This window comes from Protopterus annectens, chromosome 15.part0, assembly GCF_019279795.1.
Source record: "Protopterus annectens isolate FY-2018-M chromosome 15.part0, PAN1.0, whole genome shotgun sequence".
In the NCBI taxonomy this organism is placed as follows: Eukaryota; Metazoa; Chordata; order Ceratodontiformes; family Protopteridae; genus Protopterus; species Protopterus annectens.
The window spans coordinates 2,318,274-2,333,235 of record NC_056749.1 but is presented as its reverse complement, the minus strand read 5'-3'; the positions used below and the strand labels follow the sequence as shown (position 1 = coordinate 2,333,235).

General features: G+C 37.6%; 1 protein-coding gene across 4 annotated transcripts in view; it reads right to left on the bottom strand.

Moving 5' to 3' along the window:
• LOC122790092 (DENN domain-containing protein 1B-like) overlaps nucleotides 1-14,962 on the bottom strand; it is a 1,285,568-nt gene that overhangs the window by 211,746 nt on the left and 1,058,860 nt on the right. The window lies entirely within an intron of this gene.

Below are 14,962 nucleotides of genomic sequence, written 5' to 3'. Positions count from 1 at the left end.
CTTGTTTGAAGCCAAATACAAAATGTATCTTGAGGGACTAAATACAGAGTCTGCCTATATACCTCTACCCAAGTATACGGTACTATAGAGAACATGGATGTATCACATCAGATCTGTCTGTATCCTGCACCGGAGTGCCCGAGGAGACTGTGAATCATGCCCCACCTCATAGAAGAGTAAAAGTTTTTCTGCCTGTACACCTGAAACAGTGTTACAGGGCAGAACATGGAGCCTACTTTTATAACTGTTAGTGCGTTGTCTGCTTCTATATTTTAAATAGATTAAACGACAAAATGTGAAATATGTATACCTATTGCCGAGTAACAAGGCAGACCATGAATTCTGCCGACATACGTTTACCTAGTAAAGGGTACAGAATGCATAAGCTGCCCATGTACTCGTGTCTCAGTATAACAGCATACAGTACAGTTAGCTAGTATAACTGTACTTGGGGAATGGGACAACTGCCTTGGTATTATTATCTGTGTAAAGGCTGAAACCCTGAACATATCTAACTGTATATTTGTACATGGGCAACTGTAGAGAGTGCGGAGTCCACATATACACCTAGACCAAGTAGCAGGATAGTGTATGAAGTCTGCCTGCATACCTGTGTGTTTGTGAATGTTATAAGTGAATATAGAAACTGCCTGCATAATTGTATACAAGTATCAGGATATGCTGCGAATCCTATGTGTATATATGTACTTGAGTAACAGGTCCTATGTGTATACATGTAGTTAAGTAACAGATCCTATGTGTATGCATGTACTTGAGTAACAGGTCATATGTGTATGCATATGCCTGAGTAACAGGTCCTATGTGTATGCATGTACTTGAGTAACAGGTCCTATGTGTATGCATGTGCCTGAGTAACAGGCCCTATGTGTATGTATATGCCTGAGTAACAGGTCCTATGTGTATACATGTACTTGAGTAACAGGTCCTATGTGTATACATGTACTTGAGTAACAGATCCTATGTGTATACATGTACTTGAGTAACAGATCCTATGTGTATGCATGTACTTGAGTAACAGGTCCTATGTCTATGCATGTGCCTGAGTAACAGGTCCTGTGTGTATACATGTACTTGAGTAATAGGTCCTATGTATATGCATGTACTTGAGAAACAGGTCCTATGTGTATGCATGTACTTGAGTAACAGGTCCTATGTGTATGCATGTGCCTGAGTAACAGGTCCTACTCGTATGCATGTACTTGAGTAACATGTCCTATGTGTATGCATGTGCCTGAGTAACAGGCCCTATGTGTATGCATATGCCTGAGTAACAGGTCCTATGTGTATGCATATGCCCGAGTAACAAATCCTATGTGTATACATGTACATGAGTAACGGGTCCTATGTGTATGCATGTGCCTGAGTAACAGGTCCTATGTGTATGCATGTGCCTGAGTAACAGGTCCTATGTGTATGCATGTACTTGAGTAACAGGTCCTATGTGTATGAATGTGCCCAAATAACAGGTCCTATATGTGTGTGCATGTGCCTGAGTAACAGGAACGTGCCTGGATCCTACCTATGTACCTGTAAGTGGATAAGAAGGCAGACTGGATCCTGCTGCTATCCATATAGCTCAGTAAAATGTCTTTATTGTGTTTGCTGATGATCTGGACTGTGTTCTTTCACACAATTTTTGTCTGGGTTAGTTAAAGGTCATGGAAGTCCTTCTCACCATCCATTCTACCTACTAAGAGTTGGATACTGGTCAGTGTAGTCAGATTCTCTACTGTCTGGAAATGTGGGGTCAAGCTCTATTTCCAAGTCATGTAATCTTTACAAATGGGCACATTTTCTATCGTCTTTACAAATAGGTTATGATGAGACTTGTTTTCAATATTTATTTGTTTGTTTATTTATTTACATTTGTGTACTGAGAAATTCCAACTGGACAGAGGCCCTTTTTCAGCAGAGACCCGGGGAGAAAAGCTCCACAGAACAATAAATGATCAGCAGAGTACATGAAGAACAATTGAATATACATACAATAGCAAATAATACATCCTGCAGCAAACATTAGATATACATACAATATGAAACATAGTAATAAACAGATATACCAATAGCAAATAATACATACTGCAGCAAACATTAGCTATACATACAATATGAAACATAGTAATGAACAGATATACCAATATCTAGCTAAAGGCTAGGAATAAAGGTGGGATGTATATACAAATAGCACTAAACTAAAACAGATACTGTTCTAAACTCGTATACCTAAATGTTATATACAAATATTACACTAAACTCAAGTAGATATACAGCAGATGCTCCACACGAAGGTGGAACAAGCTAGAAGGGCTAACGGGATGGAAGGGGAAGACAGAGGAGTATGACAGGAGACTGAGTGAGTCGTATACGTGGTAGCGAGAGGAAGCTAGGTGCAAGTCGGTTGGATATGTATTTGGAGTTGAGATGAAGTGAGGTAGTTAAGCATGTTATAACAGGTCTGAGAGATTGAGTGAGGAGGGAAGGGGGAGGTTAAAGGGTGAGCCAGAGCCTGCAGAGAAAGGAATGCAACATATATAAAATATTGCATATATAATATATTACAATATAAAATATTTATTTTTTTATGTTTACAACCTGGAACATTACCACCTTTTCTCAAATCTACATTTTATTGGTAAGATAAATGACAAAAATGATTATGCTCATTTAGAATCCTGTTTAGCTTAGCTTGCTTTTGTAGACAGTTTGCTTTATAATCATGACATTGCATTGAGACAGTCCTAATTAGGATAGATAATGACCTTCTAGTGATGAGATATCAGTGGTTACATTCCATTTTGTCATTTCTTCATCTTTCATTAGCATTTGACACAAACATCATGATGTTATGACAGTGCACGAGGTTTCACTGTGATCTGTCTTCTATAATCACCAGTTGGTTGATCTACAATCATCAGCTGGTTTGTCTCTTGGGTTCTGTACTTGGCTGTCTCTCATATTCATTTCATACGAGATACTGTCTGAGATACAGTGATCTGAGATATAGTGATAAGGTCTTGATTTTGAGCCCAATACTCTTTATATGCATTTGTGAGGTAATATTACCTGAAGAAAGAGTTTGGGAAAGCAGCGAAATTCAAACGCTGTTCTGCTATAGTTACTGTCAGCACTTATCATCTTGAAGAACTACCAGGATTTCTTTCTAGACTATGTAAGCAACAGCCAGCTGAAGCGTAATTGTCAGAAAATGGAAATAAATGATCAAGATTTGTTTGTCCAATGTGGGAATGTAAATGGGGATGGGGGGACTAAAATTTAGACTGTCATTTCCAGACATACTAAAGTAATTTTGAGATGGGAACGTGTAGACATTCAAAAATGCAGATGAAAGTGTTTTTACACAAGTATTTGTTTATCCCTACAGAGTACTCTGTCAGAAATAACTGGCACAGCAAATGGTTGTAACTAAGGAAAGGACTCTCTTGAGCTGGAATACAAGATCTGAATTGCGTAGAAAATGTAAAGCCTTATTACGTTTAATTCTGTTGGCTGCCAAAAGTAAATAATGACCAGAAAATGGAAATCAAAGTCTAAAGCAACTGTATTTGAAGCAGTGAATATTGTAAATGAGATAAAAGAACTGGAAGTGGGATCTTTAGAAAATGGAAGGAGCAAATTACATAGAAATAAACATACCTCACAACTGTCCAAATTTTCACAGAATGTCCAGATTTTTGGCTCATATTTTTGGCCTGTTCTTCATAAAATTTGTACTTTTCTGGCAAATCAATGCGATGATCTGAGGATTTAGGTCAGTAAATAATGAAATACATTTGAGTTTTAGACTTGAGATCCTTCAGAAAATATATGTTAAAACAAACCCTGTTACATTTGCAACTTTCTAAGTTTAAAAGAGCAAAATTTAAAATATGTCCCTATTTTTGGGCTATTGTTCCCCCCATTTTGTCATGCTTTGTCCATATTTTTTGCACTGAAGTTGAGAGGCATGGAATAAATGGAATTTGTGGGAACAATATGTGCAGAATAATGTTCAGGAGGAGGAGTGAGGTTTTAGAGAAGGCATGGACTCAGTGATTTATGTAATGCTGTGGCTAAAAGTCAGTTGTTATAAAGAAAGAAAACCTGTAATGTATAATGTGTGTAAATGGAATGTCATTTGTTTTCTTTCCTATTAATGTATGTGTACCTATGTATCAGAGCTCATCTAAACAATCCTAGAATCAGAGGATCATAGGCGATTACTAGGCTATCAACATGGAGGTCGTTTTAAGCCTACCGTTTCAACCCAATATAATACCGTAGAGGTACTAGTCATTATCCAAGATTGCATTTAGTAATGACTGGCCATATCCAGGATGGTTGTGGCTGCTATCCCCGGTAAGAATTTATGGTGGTCAATCTACTCGTCCAGGTTCCTCTTGAACAGTGTCATAGAGGTGCTCTGTTTCACGTGAATTGGTAGCTTGTTCCAAAGATACGGCAGTTGCTGGGAGATAAATCTGTCACTCCAGCATGTCCTATTTAAGTCACAGGCTATTTTTAAGTCCCTGGAACAGGTGGCCCTAGACCCACTTGATTTACGGATATGCAGTAAGTTCATTAGGTTTGGGACTTGGATTGCTCTATAGGCCAGGCATAACTCTGCCCTAAGAAGTCTATATGACAGAGAGTTTAGTCGGCCTACATAAGGCACATGCTGCAGGTCCTTGATCTTCTTTGTTAAAAACTTCTGAGGTCTTTCTAACTGCCGTAGGTGCTTAGTACTGTATGCATTATACTCAATTATAGGTTGGATAAGTGCTGAGTATAGGGGGGTTATAACTTCTTTTGCTCTCAAGGCGATGCCTTTACTAATCAATTGAGCTACATGGAAAGTTTTCCTTACAATGGTAGACATATGGTGGTTGAAGTTAAGGTTGAAATCAACCTGTAATCCCAGGTCCCTTACCACTTCATAGGTATTTAGGTTATCGTTACTGATTTGGTAGTGTGAAGGGACATTGTCTGTTCCAAAGGGAATGATGGTGCATTTCTCTGCATTCAGTTTGAGACTGTGACTGATACACCAGTTGTTAGTCTCTGTGAGGCCATCCTGGAGTATACTGACATCATTTGGGAATTCGATGATTGCCCCTAGTTTGCAGTCTTCTACAAACTTGGTCAGCCACAACCCTTTAGTTTTGACCTGAACGTTTGAGAAGTATATGCCAAACAGTAGGGGGTCCAGCACTAACCCCTGTGGTACCCTGCTGGTAACAGGTCTGCTGGTTGATGTGGAGTCACTGACTTTGATAGTGTGTGTCTGGTTTGTGAGCCAATTGGCAACCCATCTTACAATGAAGGGATTTACATTTCGTTTGCTAAGTTTATTGGTAATGCCTGAATGTGGGATTTGTGTTGAAAACCTTTGCCAAGTCAAGATATGCTGTGTGAAAAGATTTGCCTCATCAGTGGCCTTGGTCACACTTTCAAAGAAATCCACCAGATTTAATAGGCAGGATCTGCCCTTTATGAAGCTGAATTGGGTAGGATCCAGGGTTTGGAGGTCACCTATATCTTTATTTATGAAGTCCAGAATACATTCCATGGCCTTACAGAAGAGGCTGGTCAGGCTTATGGGTCTGTAATTATCCTGGTCTGATGCTAGGCCACCTTTGGGGAGGGGAATAATTGTAGCTGTTCTCTATTTTGCAGGAACAAAGCCTGTGGTTAGGCTATGATTGAAAAGGGTACTTAGTGATGATGCTAGTTCATGTTTTAGCCTGTTTAGAAGACAGCCTGAGATGCCGTCTGGTCCCATAGAGGCTGTGTTCTTTGCCTTGGACAGGGCTTTGAGGACCTGCTCTTCAGATATGTAAGGTGGGGGGGTTGGGGAGGGTTTGTTGTAAGATAGGAGAGGATAAGGGAGTAAAATGTCCACCAAACCTATCCACTAGCAGGTTTGCTATCTCTGCGTTGGCCTCCAGTTCTGCACATGCTTCGGTCCTACCCTTTAGGCTACGTACGTAGCTGTAAAAGGCCTTATGGTTATCCTTGGATGTACTTGCTAAGTTTCTCTCAAAGGAGCCCTTGGAGGATTTGATCAGTTGTCTTATTTGCCTGTTGAGGCTGAGGAGGGTGCTTTTCCATTGTTTGGCCCCTGTCTTTGTTTTCTTAGACAACAACTTTTTGTATTTATTGTAGAGTGTGTTCATATTGGAAGTCCACCATGGCAGCTTGATTTTACTTGAGGTTCTGGATTTGATTCTAGCTGGTACATTTATGCAAGTGATTGTACATGGCTTTAGTGTAAGCTTCGGCATAGTTACCACTTTCAGCTTGGAGTGGGGCTTGGAATGCATTTATACCTCCACCTAGGAGGGTATAGTTTGCCTTGGTGAAGTTTTTTAGTCTGATTTCACCCTTTGTGAATTCTGGTTTTACTGTCAGTTCGAAGGTGACTGGTTTGTGGTCAGTTTTAACTAATGAAGGTCCAACAGTTGCAGCAGTGCACCCATTTGACATGTTGGTAAGGACCAGATCTAGAATGTTTGTTCCCTTGTCAGGCTATGGACAATTTGCTCCAGGGCATTTGAATTCACAAAGTCAAGGAACTTTTGTCTGGCAAGTTTGGGCTACAGTAGGTTTCCCATTTGATGGAGGGATAATTGAAATCCTCCATAACCAGTGTGTTCAATAAAATTTGGATTGTCTTCAGTTTGGTTAAGTAGGCTGCATGGGTGTCATGACCATAGAGAGGGATCTATAACTGGTAAGGACTTGAATGGGGGTCTTACCCACCATAACCTGGACCTGAAGTAACTCCATGGAGTTGTCCGGTCTAATTAGACATGAGGTGAATTTATCTCTAATAAAGATTGAAATACCACCTCCTTTCATTTTCACATATTCATTTTGCGGTCTAAAGGTGTGGAAGGTGTTGTAGCCTTGTCGGGTCAGGGTACTCTCTGAGGCCTTAAACCAGGTTTCTGTTTTTGTACAGACATCTACATCTTCTAGTGACAGAAGTGCTTCTAGGGAGTGCAGTTTTTGGTTTAAGGTCCTAGCATTTAGCAGCATGACCCTTATTTTGTTCTGACTGGTTAATTTCATGTTGGTAATGTTTTCAAGAGTTTACCTAAAAAAGGCACTATGGGGGAGGCAAGAGCCTTTGCAAGCAACCAAAAGCCTAAGGGTGCCAGGTGCAAACCGTCTCTGGCAAAGCAGTGTGCTTTGCACCTGGCACCCCTAGACTTTTGGCTAGGGGTTTATGTTTTATTGTGGAGCTGAATGGTAAGAGAAGTTTCATTTGAATTTATATTTTATTTTTACCACTGTTTTTCACTTTTTGTAGGAAGGAAGGGATAGCTTGTATACAAGAAGATTTATTTTGATTTATATTTTATTGTTTTACCTTTAATTTTTACTTTTGGTTGTTAGAAAGGGATAGGTTTTAGACAGGCAAGCTCTAGCCATCTCAAGGGCCTAGTCAGCTATAAATTCACACAGACTGCAGAGTGGACAATCTAGAGCTTATCTAAGCAATCCTATCTTGGTTTGTGATTTATTGATCTTTACTGTTAAAAAGCAATGCGATTGTGAGTAATAGTGAGCAGAAGCTTGTTTGTTTGTGTCTTTCGGCTTTTCCCGGTTAGGGGTCGCCACAGCGGAATTCCGGTCCGCTAATGATTGGCAGTAGATTTTAACGTACCGAGTTGCCAGCTCAGACGCACAACTTTCAAAGAAGGTACGCCCATTCACGCATGTCCCCACACAGAAGATGTTCTAGCTGAGAATCAAACTGAACAGCGTCTTACTGTGAGGCGACAACACTACCACAGCACCACCACCACAGTACAATAATGAGCAGAAGCTACTGCACATAAATGAATTGCAGCTTTTGTCTGACTTTCAGAACTTGTATGGTCAGAACAACTTTACTGTATTTACTTTAGTTGTATATAGCTTGTGTGATTTTTCCTCATATAATTTGATTTAATTTCTCTTTGCATTCTGTGTTTGCTGACTTTAATTGCTCTTTGCTTTTATAATTTTTATTCGTTTGAAGATGAATATGGATTGCTTAAATGAGCATGCCATTAATGATTTGCTAAAGCACAAGTATATTGTACAGTGTAATAAATGCTATGCATTTTTAAAAGTAACACCTGATAACACTGGTGATCTGTGTTCCTCATGTCAAAAGGTGGATGATTTGCTTACCATTATTAGAAGTAAATCTAGACTTACTGATGATGATTGCACTTGTGCAACTGGCACGGCTTGGAGAACTATTGTTTCATATATTAATGACTGGAGTGGTGAGGTAAATAATGTTAGGGAAAGAGCAACTAGAACACATTTAGGAATGATGTGTCAATTGTCTGTAAAGATATTCAACCCCTATGACACAAGGCAATGTCCCTGACAACTTTGGAGTTCTGTATGCAAGTATTCAGCAATCTGAGGATTCAGAGTGTTTAAAAGGAAACAAAAAGAAAAGAAAGGAAGAAGTTGACAACAAATAAGGAAGAAAAAGAAACTGATAAATGTCTGTAAAGTAAAGATAATATGCACTAAAAAGGACACTGCTTTGTTATGTAACAATACAGGTTACAAGGAATGACAACATTGCTTTGTTATGTAACATACAGGTTACAGGGAATTATAACATTGCTTTGTTATGTAACACACAGGTTACAGGGAATGATAACATTGCTTTGTTATGTAACACATAGATTACAGAGAATGATAACATTGCTTTGTTATGTAATACATAGATTACAGGGAATGATAACATTGCTTTGTTATGTAACACACAGGTTACAATGAATGATAACACTGCTTTGTTATGTAACACATAGATTACAGGGAATTATAACATTGCTTTGTTATGTAACACACAGGTTACTGGGAATGATAACATTGCTTTGTTATGTAACACACATGTTACAAGGAATTATAACATCGCTTTGTTATGTAACACATAGATTACAGGGAATGATAACATTTCTTTGTTATGTAACACACAGGTTACAGGGAATGATAACATTGCTTTGTTATGTAACACACATGTTACAAGGAATGATAACATTGCTTTGTTATGTAACACACAGTTACAGGGAATGATAACACTGCTTTGTTATGTAACATACAGGTTACAGGGAATAATAACATTGCTTTGTTATGTAACATACAGGTTACAGGGAATGATAACATTGCTTTGTTTTGTAACACACAGGTTACAGGGAATGATAACATTGCTTTGTTATGTAACACACAGGTTACAGGGAATGATAACATTGCTTTGTTATGTAACATACAGGTTACAGGGAATGATAACGTTGCTTTGTTATGTAACACACAGGTTGCAGGGAACGATAACACTGCTTTGTTATGTAACGCACAGGTTACAGGGAATTATAACATTGCTTTGTTATGTAACACACAGGTTACAGGGAATGATAACATTGCTTTGTTATGTAACACACAGGTTACAGATAATGATAACATTGCTTTGTTATGTAACACACAGGTTACAGGGAATGATAACACTGTTTTGTTATGTAACACACAGGTTACAGGAAATGATAACACTGCTTTGTTATGTAACACACAGGTTACAGGGAATGATAACACTGCTTTATGTAACACACAGGTTACAGGGAATGATAACATTACTTTGTTATGTAACACACAGGTTACAGGGAATGATAACATTGCTTTGTTATGTAACACACAGGTTACAGGGAATTATAACACTGCTTTATTATGTAACACACAGGTTATAGGGAAGGATAACACTGCTTTGTTATGTAACATATAGGTTACAGGAAATGATAACACTGCTTTGTTATGTAACACACAGGTTACAGGGAATGATAACATTGCTTTGTTCTGTAACACACAGGTTACAGGGAATTATAACACTGCTTTGTTATGTAACACACAGGTTACAGGGAATGATACTGCTTTGTTATGTAACACACAGGTTACAGGGAATGACAACATTGCTTTGTTATGTAACACACAGGTTACAGGGAATGATAACACTGCTTTATTATGTAACACACAGGTTACAGGGAATGAATGCTATGTAACACACAGGTTGCAGGGAATGATAACACTGCTTTGTTATGTAACACACAGGTTACAGGGAATGATAACATTGCTTTGTTATGTAGCACACAGGTTACAGGGAATGATAACATTGCTTTGTTATGTAACACACAGGTTACAGGGAATGATAACATTGCTTTGTTATGTAACACACAGCTTACAGGGAATTATAACATTGCTTTGTTATGTAACACACAGGTTACAGGGAATGATAACATTGCTTAGTTATGTAACACACAGGTTACATGGAATGATAACATTGCTTTGTTATGTAACATACAGGTTATAGGGAATGATAACATTGCTTTGTTATGTAACACACAGGTTACAGGGAATGATAACACTGCTTTGTTATGTAACACACAGGTTACAGGGAATGATAACACTGCTTTTTATGTAACACACAGGTTACAGGGAATGATAACACTGCTTTGTTATGTAACACACGGGTTACAGGGAATGATAACATTGCTTTGTTATGTAACACACAGGTTACAGGGAATGATACAATTTTTCTATCAAAAAACTTCAATCTGCCGAAAAATGAATACGTGGAAGATTGAAGAGCATTACTATAAGAAAAAAGAAGAGAAAGACAAAGATGTTGACTACATAGATTAAGATGTGGATGTACAAAGCTAGCTGGATGAGAATTGTTTGCTTGAAAATGTAATACACAGTGAAAATAGTGGCATTAATAAGAGTAATGATGATGAAGATCATTCCTTTGTAACCATTGATAGAGCAGATATTGCTGTATTAGAAGCTGAAGATTCTTCAGGTATGGTCAGAAAAGATATTCTTGTAATTAGAGATTCAGTTATTAGAGGAACTGATACTTATATTTGCAGAGATGATAATGAACATCAGGTAGTGTTATACTTCCCAGGAGCAAAAATAGAAGATGTGAAACAAGCCTTGGAACACCTTACGGATCTGTTTCCATTCACATCGATAGAAATTATCTCATCTGCAAGGACTCTCTGACTGTTAGTAGGGAACTTACACACCTCTTAGATAGAATAGCTTGTACTGATTTTAGGGTGTAATTTTCACAAATAACATACAGAAAGGATAGTCAGGTCACTGTGAATGAAAATATTTGTTGGGTAAATACCTAAATGGAAAAAATGTCCTGTTTTAAAAAATGGAAATGTGTAGAGCATCCAATCCCAGTTTTGGGCACACATGTGTTCCAACAAAATGCCGTGTATTTGTCAAGATCAGGGAAGAAAATTTTTGCAGCAGATATTATAGCAATAACAGATGATGTCGGAGTGGTATATTGAAGATTTACCCATGGTTGGTGTGGTTTAATCACAAGAGTGAACCACGTGAAACATGGCTAAAGAACAATGACTGGAAACCAGTTCTGTCAGGGTATAAATGTTTTTACTGTAACAGACGTTCTAATAAAAAATCAGGTGGAGGTGTTATGATAGTGATTAAAGATAGCTATGAGACTTGTGATTACTACATGTTCAATGATAACACCAGTACTATAGACTGTGTAACTGTGACAATAAAGACAACCCTGGAACATATAACAATTGTTGGAGTGTACAGACCACCAAAGTCAAGGGCAGATGATCTAGAGGAATTCATACATTTCTTACATGAAACACAAGAGGGAAGAATAATATTAGCTGTGGACTTAAATTTACCAGAAACAGACTGGAATAATATTGATTCAACAACATTAGTAAGGAAATTATTCACAATGTATATCCAGGAACAACACTTGCTTCAGATTGTAAAAACACCTACCCAGGGGAAGGAACATACTAGACATTGTTTGTGTTCCTAAAGAAATTACTGTTACTTCCAGTCAAGTTTATCACCATTGACGTGATCATGGGTATAAAGGTTAATTTGTTGCTAGGTAATTCTGCTAAACCGAAATCTAAACAAATGCAAAAAAGATTTGTTACAGATTATATGGAAGCAAAACAGTCACTATGTAAAACTAACTGGAGTGAGGTGTTCAGTGGAAAAACTGCAGATGGAATGTGGAAAGTTTTGAAAGAGAAATTGTTTGAGTGCAAAAAGTCAAAAAAATGTTTAAGATCAGGATCTAGGCATGCAATGTCAGGGGGATATATTTTCATAAGAGCAAGATGGCTGATTAAGGTGAGAGACAGAAAATATTACAAATGGAAGAGAGGTTGAACTACAACTTTGAAAACTGAAATAAACAAACTGGACAAACAAATTAAACATAGTGTGAGACAAGATCATGAAAAATTTGAAGAAAATGTATATAAGATATTGAGCATAACAGGAAACCTTTTATAGATACATAAGATGTGGAAGGAGTAAAGATACACAAATTGATAAACTGTGCAGATTCTAAAATTTATTCTCAGACACAACAGATTATAGATATATTTACAAAATCTTATGCAAAACAGTCTGGCTCTACAAAAGGAGTGATATTTTGTCCTAGTGACATCCAGGTAACTCCAGATACTGCAATCAAATTAGATTATATTGAAAAAGAACTGAGCAAACTGGATCCAAACAAAGCACAGGGAGGAGACGGAATAAGTAACAATGACCTGAGAACACTTAAGCAAGAACTTAAACTGCCATTATATTTATTATTCACTAGGTCATATAAATATGGGGAGATCCCTCAAGATTAGAGACATGCACTTATTAAACCTGTCTTTAAGGGAAAGGGGAGTAGGACAAACCCAGAATCATATAGACCCTTAAGTCTACTTTCATGTTGTGGAAAAACAATGGAGAAGGTAATACTGGATAAGTTATACTTCACAACAAATAAAATAAAAAAAACAAAAGAAAAAATCCAAGATATAAATGACCAAAAACCAGGATCTTCCACAATAAATATTTAATCCAACCTCTAGCGCCTCGGCAGTAGCCTTCTAAGGAGAATAATATGCTAATAAATACATCAAAAACTAAGCATATGAAATTTGGGAGACATATTTTGAAAGATGAATATTTAATACAGCACACAGTGATTGAAACTGTAGATTCATTTAAGGACCTGGATATATGGATAGATTCAGCTTTGAGTTTTTCTAATTATATCAATAAATTAGTTAATGATAGTTATAGAACTATAGGTTGTATAAAAAAAGATTTATAAAGTCTAGGAAATCAGAAATGTTGAAGTCATTGTTAGTTACATTAGTCCCAAACTGGAGTATGGAATAACAATATGGAAACCCTATAAGAAAACAAGCATGGATAAACTGGAAAGAGTACACTGGAAATATACCAAGGGCATCCAAGGATGTGAAAATTTAAGTTATTATGCAATACTAAAATATTTGCATTTGTACATTGTCTCTTACAGATATCTAAGAGGAGAGTTTATTCAAGTATATAGGGATTTAGAGACAACTATCTCTGGGAATGTTTGTGGTTATCAAAAAGTAGTAGAGAATCGTCAGACAACCTTTGTAGAAGATTCTGGAGGAATGAGAAGTGTACTAATTGGTTCTCTTAGAGAGCAGCTGATGCATGGAACAGACTGCCAAATTACATTAAAGCAAATGCTAGCTTAGATATTTTTAAGAACAGCCTGGACACTTATTTGGGGAACAAGTGTTTTGGTATATTGGCAAGCTAGAAGGGCATTAATGCCTGTGCTTGAAATATCTGTATGTATGTATGTATGTATGTATGTATGTATGTATGTTTTAAGTGATATTTTAATAAAAATGTCAAAAACGTCCAGATGAAGTAATTGGGAAGATGAGAAAACTGGCACTATGAGTGAGTCAAATGCAAATTAAGCAAATAGTAAAGGGACTGTTAAATTATGCACCTCTTTCCCATTTATACACCGTGTGCTACATTGGGCAATGAGCATCTTTCAACATTCATTGTTTCTGTAGCAGTTACAACTTTTACTGTTCCAGGTCGCTAGCCCAAGGCCCAACCCTGCTCAGAGGGTGCACCACACACACTCACACCTAGGGCCAATTTAGAGTGTCCAGTCCACCTACTGCATGTCTTTGGAATGTGGGAGAAACCAGAGGGATCTGACATGAATGCAGGGAGGACAAACTCTGCACAGAAGGCACCCAGCCAAGAATCGAGCCAGAGAATATCTTGCTGTGAGGCAGCAATGCTAACCTCTACACACTGTGCTGCCCATGTTGAATTATAAGTGAAGTTTAAAATTGCCTTATCATTTGGTAAACGCTTGTGTATATGTTATTACATTACAGTACTAATGGATATGTCTTAATGGTACATTGAAGTGTCAACATTTATTTGTCAACAATACACTGGTTACTGATGTTGGTAAATATGCCCAAAACTAAGTGCGTGCATATTGTATCAGCTTCTCTGATATTATATGACTGTGTATTTAATTGAACTATAATTAATGCTTTATTTTGTTGATGTATAGTAAAAGTTCTCCTTTTATAGCTGGATATCTGAATTTTTGTTACGATTCTCAGAGTTAAAAGCTTCGAAGGATGGTAGTTACCGGCCTGCTTAAAGAGTAAGTGATGTTCAGTAGATATTATTTAAACTTATGAGTAATTATCAATATGGTAGAATGTAAAACAAATGAATAATTAAAATTTCACAGTGGCACGGTGGTGCAGCAGTTAACGTTCTTGCCTCACAGCAAGAGGTTCTCCGGTCTGATTCTTGGCTGGGGTGCCTTCTGTGCGGAGTCTGCATGTCCTCCATGCATTTGTGCGGGTTTCCTCTGGTGTGCACTAGTTTCTTCCCACTTTCCAAAGAGATGCATCTGGAACTTTTCTCTCTGGGTCTCCACTGAAAATGAATCTGTCTCAGCTGGACTTTCCTGGTAAGCAAATGTTAAATACATAACAGGGTAATCTATATAGACTGAAATTAGTCCTGTTGG